Source organism: Spermophilus citellus, assembly GCF_964194105.1.
Source record: "Spermophilus citellus genome assembly, chromosome: 5".
NCBI classification, from domain to species: domain Eukaryota; kingdom Metazoa; phylum Chordata; class Mammalia; order Rodentia; family Sciuridae; genus Spermophilus; species Spermophilus citellus.
In genome coordinates this window covers 38,927,229-38,937,788 of record NC_138186.1, presented here as the reverse complement: position 1 = coordinate 38,937,788, position 10,560 = coordinate 38,927,229, and the positions used below count along the sequence as shown (strand labels likewise).

At 33.7% G+C, this 10,560-nt stretch overlaps 1 pseudogene across 1 annotated transcript; it reads left to right on the top strand.

Annotated features, from left to right (window-relative positions):
• Positions 1 to 9,743: 9,743 nt before the first annotated feature.
• Positions 9,744 to 10,274, top strand: LOC308649308 (mitochondrial nicotinamide adenine dinucleotide transporter SLC25A51-like; annotated as a pseudogene). Its single transcript has one exon. The product of its transcript is annotated as a mitochondrial nicotinamide adenine dinucleotide transporter SLC25A51-like (transcript).
• Positions 10,275 to 10,560: the final 286 nt, after the last annotated feature.

The window sequence follows — 10,560 nt, the reverse complement described above, 5'->3', positions numbered from 1 at the left end:
TTAAAAAGCAATTTACCATTGTGGCCATTATGGCACTGCTCTCTCTTAATTCAGTAGGATGCCACATTCCCTGACAAATAACCTATTATCCTCAGGGATATTCTCTCAGGGTCAAAAAAATACATGAAGAAAGACTCCTCCTTGCTGACATAAATGGACCTGAAAGGGGAACATGTGGCCTTAACACAGACCACTACACAGACCAAAAAAGTCCAACACTCAAGAAGACAAAAAAAAAATAAAAGCAAAAGTCTACCAACCATAAAATCTGTAAAAGCAAATTCCAATCAGAACCCATCAGCACAGGTCAAAGGAACGGAAAGTTGCCTTTAGATTTTTAACATGTCATTTTAATTTCACCACAATGGTAAAAATCTCTTCTATTATGGTTTGGATATGTGGTGTACCCCAAAAGCTCATATGTGAGACAATGTAAGGATGTTCAGAGGTGAAATTATTAGATTATGAGAGGTGTAACAATCCATGGCTTAATCCACTGATGTGGATTAACTGTGTAATAATTACAGGCAGGAAGATTGTGATTGGAGGAAGTAGGTCACTGTAGGCATACGTTTGGTGTATATATTTTGTCTCTGGTGAGCAGTGTTCTCCATCTGCTTCCTGATTGCCATGTCCTAGGCTGCCTTCTTCCCCCAAGCCCTTCCACCAGGCTTGGATGTTCTGCTGCACCTTATGCCTAAAACTAAGGAGTTGGTCATCTATGGACTGAGATTTCTAAAACCATGGGCACCTCCTCTAAAATTGTCCTTTATCAGGTCTTTTAGCCACAACCATGAAAAAGCTGATGAAAATATCCCCCCATGGGTTTCACGTGGATACCTATGGGTAAGATCATGCTCAGTAGAGACTTAAAATTTTGATGCAATCTTACTGTCAGTCAAAACTAAGAGATGGTACCTGGGCAGGACTCTCTAAAACCTTCCCTAAAGCCCCCGATAAAACTGGGGAACCAAGGGGATACAACATCACTCTCCTCTCTAAGAAGACCCACTCTCTCCCTTGAGGACATCTTTCCTTCCTCCTATAATAAATTCTGCTATATTTTTACTATGTTTTGCATCTTGCCTGAAATATTCTCATACAAGAACATAAGAACTAAAAAACACAACATGACCCCCAGTCATTATATTTTTGCTATGTCTAAATTGATTTTTGACATGAATTGCATATTCAATAAATGTCTATAGAATGATTAAGTAAATTAGTAGTCATTTATTAAATCTTCATGAAAATATTATCAATTCTGCAGAATAAAGAAAATATCCATTGGGTAATATGGAAGCAATATCTTTAGTTTATGTTATTGTTTAAGTCACTTAAAACACCTGTGACTTAGAGGAAGAGAAAGGTAATACAGTTATTCTTTCACAGGCATAATATTGTAAAATCTTCAATATATATTTTCTTCAAATATATTTCCTTGGAAATGTATTTTTGGAAACCAGAAAAGTAAGAATAAAATAATCTTCATTATCTCTAGCCCATAAATAGTCATTGAAATTTTTAGTTGATTTTATTTATTCCTATTTATATTAAAGTTTTAATCATATTCCATTTGGTATCCAATATTTCTCTCAGTGTATGCTTTTATATCAATGATGATATTACCCCCAAGGGGGTAAAAGTCAAAACTGAGGAAAAGTAACAAAAATCAGATATTAAAATGGTTGGTGGCTCTTCAAAAGGCACTGCACCACATATATACACAGTATATGTATGGCATTAAAACCATTATGAAGGAAATGATGATAATAAAAACAAAACAGTTTGAGAATACTTGGTGTTGGGTTTTCCCTCTCTGTAAAGATAATTGGAAGAAAGTCTCCTTCTAAAGCAAAGGATAGGCACACTCAGTTTCCAGCACCTGATGAAGGCCTTAATAGTCTTCTAGGTTAAGAATTCAATATGCACCCTTTAGTTATTCAAGTTAAAATATTGGAAACTTACTGACACTATATATTTTTTAAGTGTGGGAGTAAAGTGTTGTTAGTAATTTGGGGAAACAGACATCCCATTTCTTCTTCATTGTATTAGTTACATGCTACTTCATAAACATTTTTTTTAAAGAAATAAGCAGAATTAACTTTTCGTCAGGACATCTCAACAAGACAGTAGAATGCCTACCTCCTCTAGCCATACTATACCTGCATATAGTCACTATCCAGTTAATCCATTCAAAAGTGGATTTATGGACTGATTAAGTTCAGATTTTTATAATCTGATCATTTACCTCTAAACTTTCTTGCATTATCTAACACATTAGTTTTCAGGGGACACCTAATATCTAACTAAACAGTGGAGTCTTCAATTTTAAACACTAAGATAACTAATTAGAAATACAAAAATATATGAAAGTACAAAACACACTGGAAGAGTAAGTGCATGATCAAATTGAGAATCCTATTGTAATGTATGTGTAAATAACCTCAGTAGGAAGGTTAAAAGACAAAACTAGTTAAAAATAATAAGAAAATATACAAATACCCAACAAGTGTAGCCAAAAATGCTAAAATCAGTAATCATCAGGGAAGTGAAAATTAAAACCACAGTGAGATATCAGCTCACCCCAGTTACAATAACTATTATTTTAAAAAACACAAGAAATACTGGTGAGGATGCAGAATATTGGTGACATCACTGTGGATAGGAATATAATTCAGTACAGCCATTATGGGAAATGGTAATGGAGGCTCCTCAAAAAAAAATAGAAATAGAACTGCCATTGAATACAGCAATGCCACTTCTGGGTATACATCAAAAGAAAATAAAATCAACATATTTACAAAACATCTACACTTGTATGTTTATCTCAGCCCTATTCCCAGTAGTCAAGAAAAAGAATCAGCCTAGGTGTTCATCAGTGGAGGGATAGATAAAAGTGAGATAAGGAGAGATAACAAGAGATACAGATAATGTGGTATATATACACAATGAATTATTATTCAGCCACAAAAAAAATTCAAAAATCCTGTCAATAAGTCAGACACAGAAAGACAAAGACTGCATGTTTTCACTTATACGTGGAAGCTTAAAAAGCTGATTTGCTATAAGTAGAGAGGATAATAGTGGTGACCAGAGCCTGAAAACAGTGGAAGGAGGAGAATAAAGAGAAGATGGTTACAGGTACAGGACCAGTTTGATAGAAGGAATAACTTCTAATGGTCTATAGCACAGTAGGATAACTATGATTAATGATATTTAATTGTATATTTCAAAATAACTAGTACAGAGGATTATGAATGCTCTCCAACACAAAGAAATGATAAATGTCTGAGGTAATGGACATAACAATTACTCTGATCTGATACTTACACATTGTATACATGCACTGAAATATCACACCACTCTTTAGAAATATGTACAATTATGATCAATTAAAAAATAAATATATGAGTATATATTTAAAATAAGAAAATGAAGAAGACAAAAGTAAATCAAAAGATATGCATGTTATGAATTAAAATAATGAATGGATATTATTAGATTGTCCTTCTTATCCTAAATGATCTATAGCTTCAATCAGTCCCTATCAAAATCCCAATGATATTCTTCACAGAAATGGGAAACTAATCCTAAAATTCATATAACCACAAAAGATCACAAGCAAATTGGTCTTAAGCAAGTACAAAACTGGAGGCATTAACTACCTGAAAAGGCTATAATAATCGAACAGAATTTTAATGCCATAAAAACAGGAACAGAGACAAATGCAACAGATTATAGGATTCAAAAATAAATTCAAACATTGAATGTTAACATCAATTGATTTTTTTTGACAAAGTTGTCAAGAACACATTCAATAGAGCAAAAGAAACCACTTCCATAAACAATACTGAGAAAACTAGATATTTTTATGTAGAAGAATAAAATTACACTCACGTTACATTATATAAAAATTAACTCAAATGGATTTAAAATTTAAACCTAAGACTCAAAACTGCAAAATTTCTAGAATAAATGATAGGTGAAAAGCTCTACAACATTGATCTGGATAAGGATTTTTAATATGATCCAGAAAACACAGACACCAAAAGAAAATAAATAGTATTACATCAAACACAAAGTTTTTACACAACAATGGAAACAACAGAATGAAGGGACAACCTACAGACAGGGAGAAAATAGTTGCAATCCATACATCTGATAATATGTGTGTGTATCCAAAATACATAAGGAACACAATTCAATAACAAGAAAACAAATAATTTGATTTTAAAATGTAGAAAGAACATGAACAGACATTTTCAAAAGTAGACATACAAATGGCCCACAGGAAAAATTATTGAACACCACTAATCATCAGGGTAATGGAAATTAAAATCAAAATGAGACATCACCTCACACCTTTTGTAATGGCTATTATCAAAAAGACAGAAGATAACAAGTGTTGGCAAGAATGTGGAGAAAAGTGAACACTTGAACACTGTGAGAAAATACATTTGAACCGCTATTATGAAAAACAGCACAAAAGTTCTTGAAAAAATTTAAAAATAGAACTACAATATGATCCAGCAATTCTACTACTGGATATAATTAGATATACTATATTATTAGATATAATATATGTTATTAGATTGTTCTTTCTACCCTAAGTTATCTACAGATTCAATGTAGTCCCTACCAAAATTCCAATGAGATATATATAGAGAGAGACAAAAAGATAGATAGATAGATAGATAGATAGATAGATAGATGATAGATAGATAGATGATAGATAGAGATATATGAGAGAGAATCTCCAAAATTAATGAAATCAGAATCTTCCAAAAAAAATCTTTACCCATGTTTATTTCAGCATCATCCATGAGGGCCAAGATATAGAATCAACCTGCAACCATCAGTGAATGAGTGGATCAAGAAAATATGCTACAATCCAGATCTTAAACTATACCACAGAGCTATAGTAATAAAAGTGGCATGCTATTGGCACCAAAATAGACACATAAGCCAGTGGCACAGAAGAGAAGACACAGGGACAAACCCAAACAAATACAGTTATCTCATACTAGACAAAGATGCCAAAAACATTCACTGGAAAAAAGATAGCCTATTCAACAAATGGTGCTGGCAAAACTGGAAATGCATATGTAGCAAAATGAAATTAAAACTCTATCAAATCTCAGTGGATCAAAGACTTAGGCACTAGAACAGAAACCCTGTACCTAATAGAAGAAAATGTAGGCCAAATTTTCACCATGTTGTCCTAGGATCTGATTTCCTTAACAAGACCCCTAAAGCTCAAGAAGTAAAATCAAGAATCAATACATGGAATGGATTCAAATTAAAAAGATTTTTTCAGCAAATAAAACAATCAGTAATGTGAGGAGAGAGCCTACAGATTGGGAGAAAATCTTCACCACATGCACCTCCAATAAAGCATTAATCTCTAGGATATATAAAGAACTCAAAAAACTTAACACCAAAAAAACAAATAATCCAACCAATAACTGCAATAAGGAACTGAACAGATACTTACAGAAGAAGATATTCAATCAATCAACAAATATACGAGAAAGTGTTTGACATCTCTATCAATTAGAGAAATGCAAATCAAAACTACACCAAGATTGTCATCTCACTGCTGTCAGAATGGCAATCATCAAGAATACAGGCAACAATAAATGTTGGCGAGGATATGGAGGAAAAAGTACACTCAGACATTGCTGGTGGGACTGAAAATTAGTACAACCACTATGGAAAACAGTATGGAGATTCCTCAGAAAACTGGGAATGGAACGACCATTAGACTCTGATATCCCACTCCTCAGTTTATACTAAAGGACTTAAAATCAGCATACTAAAGTGTTACAGCCATGACAATGTTTACAGAAGCTCAAATCACTAAAGCTAACTATGAAACAAACCTAGGTGTCCTTCAATAGATGAATAGATAAAGAAAATGTGATATACATGTTCAATGGAAAATTACTCAGCCTCAAAGAAGAATATAAATTATGGCATTTGCTGGTAAATGGATGGAGTTAAAAGAATATCATACTAAGTGAAATAAGCCAATCCCAAAAAACCAAAGGGCAAATGTTTTCCCTAATGTGTGGATGCTAATTCACAATGGAGGGGGGAAACTAGAGAATAGAGTTACCTTAGCTTAGATAGAGGGAAGTGAAGGGAAGGGAGGGGAGGAGAGGGGGGTGTCATTATAGGAAGGATAGTAGAACAAAACAGACATTAGTAATTTATGCATATATATAACTGCATGACCAATGTGATTCTAAAACAGGTACACTCAGAAAAATGAGAAATTATATCCCATCTATGTATGCTATATTAAATACATAAATGCATTTTAGTGTCATGTTTAACTAATAAAAATAAAATTTAAAATTTTTTAAATATTTGTAAGAAGAAAATGTGGTATAAAAAACAATGGAATCCTACCCAGCCTTTAAAAAGAAGGAAACCCTGTAATTTGCAACAAAATAAACCTGTAGGACATTATGTTAAGTGAAATTAGGCAGGCAGAGAAAGACAAATTCCATGATCTCAATTATATCTCAAATTACAATGCTAAACTTGCAGAAGAAGAGAATAGATGGGGTTAACAAAGTCTGAGGGGAATGAGGGCACTCAGGAGATGTTGGTCAAAGGAAATAAATGCCAGTTAGATTAGAGAGGAATATGTGCAACAGTCCTATTGCAAAGCATGATGACTATAGTATATAATAATGTATGATAGTCTTAAAAGTTGCTAAGAGTAGATTTTAATGATTTTCATCACAAAAATAATAAGTATATGAGCTTATGTATAACTAATTAGGTCAATTTAGCCATTCCACAAAGTATACATATTTCAAAAAATCATATTGTATGTAAAAAATATATACAATTTGTCAATTTAATTAATTTTAAGATAAAAATAAGTGGAAACTGCAATGTATTTTTATCAAATAAAAAAATTATTTTTATCAAATTAATTGTCTCTTGAAGGAAACCAGCACTTAGGCTGAGAAGACTACAATTTCCTCACTGGCAGTCTTTAGTCACTAAGTTTTGATATATTATCCAAAGGAAAAAATAATGTGATCACTTTCTGTAATAAATACAAAATGTGTGTGCCATTTAGCCTGGTAAATAGCTCACAAAATAAGCACAATTATAATTTGCCAAAATTCTACATTAGTTATAATATGTTCCTTCAAATGATGCTTTTTCTAAATGGCTTTAAAGTAAAATTTATCAATTTATAAATTTTAAAAACAATATCTAAAGTTTGACCAGATTTCTTCACCTTTACTTCATAATAATTAGTCATAAAATGCATTCATACACAAAAATTAAACATTTTAATACATGGATGACTAATGGTAGCAAAATTGATTTTAATATTAGATTCTGTTATGTGCAAGCTATTGTAATAGATACTGGAGACACTAAAGGGAACAAAAGTTTATCTTTGGTCACAGATCTTATAGAAATTATCATTGCATGAATCAAGACAATATCATCTTTGAAAAAAAAATTTAAATTCCATGGTAGTATAGGATATCAGTATGTAATTGTTGATCCACAAGGAAAATGATGTACAAGAGGCAACATGCCTCTATGCAAGTGAAAACATAATAGTAGTTATGAAAAAAAAATTGTAGTCAACTGAACTTCATTTCTCATAGCAAGACATTCTGATGACATTTTTTAAGATGATATATAATGGAATCAACTGCAGGAAATTTTTAGATGACACAACAATACCACCTCTCAAAGCACAGACTCTTATTTGTCAAAAGACTGATACTCAGCCATGATTAAAAACTAGTCACTTATAAGCTGAATGTTTTCTCTAATATGTGGATGCTAATTCACAATAGGCAGAGGGGTTAGGAAAGACTTGAGTTACTTTACGTAGAGGGAAGTGAAGGGAGGGGAGAAGGTATAGGAATAGGATAGTAGAATGAATCAGACATTATTACCCTGTGTACATATATGACTGACTATACAACCAGTGAGATTCAATATCATGTACAACCAGAAGAATGAAAAATTATATTCATCTGTGTATGATGTATCAAAGTGCATTCCACTATCATGTGTAAATCATTAGAAAAATAAATAAATAAATTTTTAAAAAAATAACAATGCATAAAATTAGAAAATCAAGGGTTAAGGCATTCAGAACTTCTGGACAGGCCTGCACAGGCAATGACTAGCAGGTTCACTCCTCACAGTCCTGTGGGCCTGTAGCTCCAGGCGTGGGGCCTGGCACATGTGGACCTGGAAGTTCAGTTATCAAAACTGACTCCAGAAGAGAGACCTAATGGAGCAGTAACATGGAAGAAACTAGGAAAGTTACCAAAGAGCTGTCATCCCCTAAAACAGCAGGTTCAGCTGATGTTACAGGTTAAAAAGAATTCTTCTTGAAAGATGGTGGAAGGAGACATCATTACCCTAGGTACACGTAAGATTGCACGAATGGTGTGACCCTACTTTTTATACAACTAGAGAAGTGAAAAATTGTGCCCCATTTGTGTACAATGAATCAAACAATATTCTGCTGTCATGTATAACTAATTAGAACACATAAATAAATTTTTTTAAAAAATTCTTGATGAAAAAGAAAGGTATTAAGCAATTTGATGAATTCAGAAACTCATGAAAAGAGGCCATATCTCCTAACATCTTCAAAACAAGATATATCACCTTACATTATAAATGTTAGTGAAATGAAGCCTTACTTGTGTGGCTGCTATGTAGCATTCAACAATGTAGCAATCACATTTCATATTCAGAAAATTCTCTTTGAACAGCAACCATATGGAATAAAAACTCCAGATACACTACTTCAGTTAAGGAGGGATGGATGTCAAAATTTGTTTGTCAGGACTTTTCCTCCATTAATTTAGAAAGTAACTATACTGGCACTTATGTTTGGTCTGAATGAGGATTGGGGGAGAGGGGAGTGGGGTACATACCAGGGATTGAACACAGAGGCACTTTAACAATAAGCCACATACCAAGCCCTATTTTGTTTTGTTTTGTTTCCTTTTTGAAACAGGGTAAAAAAAAGGGCCCTCTGTAAGTTGCTAAGTCTGAACTCAAACTTGCAATCTCCTATCTCAGGGTCCCAAATTGCTGATATTACAGGTATGCATCACCACACCCAGCTCTTTTTTTTTAACTTTTTTTATTTGTTAAATTTGGACATACATGACTATTTTAGTCAGCTTTTTTCACTGTTGTAGCTAAAGGATCTGACCAGAACAACAGCAAGGAGGAAAGGTGTATTTGAGGGCTCACAGTTTCAGAGGTTTTATTCCATAGAAGGCCAGCTCCATTCCTCAGGGCTTGAGGTGAGGCTGAACATCATGGCAGGAGAGGGTAGCAGAGGGCAGCAGCCCACATCAGGATGGTGATCAAGAAACAGAGAAAGAGACTCTACTCTCCAGATACAAAATATTTACCCCATAGCCACACCCAAATTAACCACTTTCTCCAGCTACATCCCACCTGCCTCCAGCTACCACTCAATTAATCCCATTAGGAATTAATTCACTGATTTGGTTAAGACTCTCACAACCCAAACATTTCTCCTCTAAACCTTCTTGCACTGTCTCACACATGAGCTTTAGAGGACACCTCACATTCAAATCACAACAATGACAGTAGAGTGTATTCTGATATACATGCATGGAGCCACATCCTGCTTTGTATGAAGATTTACTGTGCCTTCTTTAAATGCATTCAGTGCCCCAGAGTTTGAAATCCATGGCATGGCTGTACTTTCAGGGACAACAGAAGACATTTTCACTCCATTGAAAAGAGTTCAGACATTGATTGCTTCAAGACCACAAGCATCATGACAAATTCACAAACACTTATCAGGCTTTCATTTCATGAAATGCTATAAAATTGGAAGGTATTATCAAGGCTTGGTGCCCATTCTTTTGAATACAAAGTCAGTGATGTCCTTTCCTTTGGTCTTCATGTCCCATTAAGGAGCATCTGCCTTCTGCAGCTACTCACAGTGCTTATTCAGTCAATGACTTCATCTCTGGGAGGTCTATTGGTGCCATATTGGGATTTTTGTTTTTTTCTTATTAATGTAAAAACTCACATTTTGGTCTCAGATTTGTATGAAATTTCAGTCTTTCCTTCATGTTTTCAAAATGATCCAGCAAGAATAGGACTGAAAACTGACAAATATTTTCAGAGGAACCCATCTGAATTACCATGGGGCCACCATCTCTTGGGGCATAATCAATGCTACTTATGAGTTCTTGTTAAAGGTTATATTTTTTTAAAAAGGTCATTGGTGAAGTGCCATTTATCAGCTAAATAGATATAATAATGAAATTTGCTCTAATTTCTAATTCACTCAAATATAAGTTGATGTGATTGGCTCCAGGACACATGAATATGTGCAAAGTTATTTTCCTTAAGCATCAGAAAATTTTTTAAAGGTTTCAATAGGAAATTTATTTGTTGTTATTGTTGTTTTCATCATTACCCCAAAGCTTGAGGTTAACCACCGGGTAAATACCTGTCTATCTGATGGCCTTTGACAGGGTAATCTAATAGCAAAGCTAT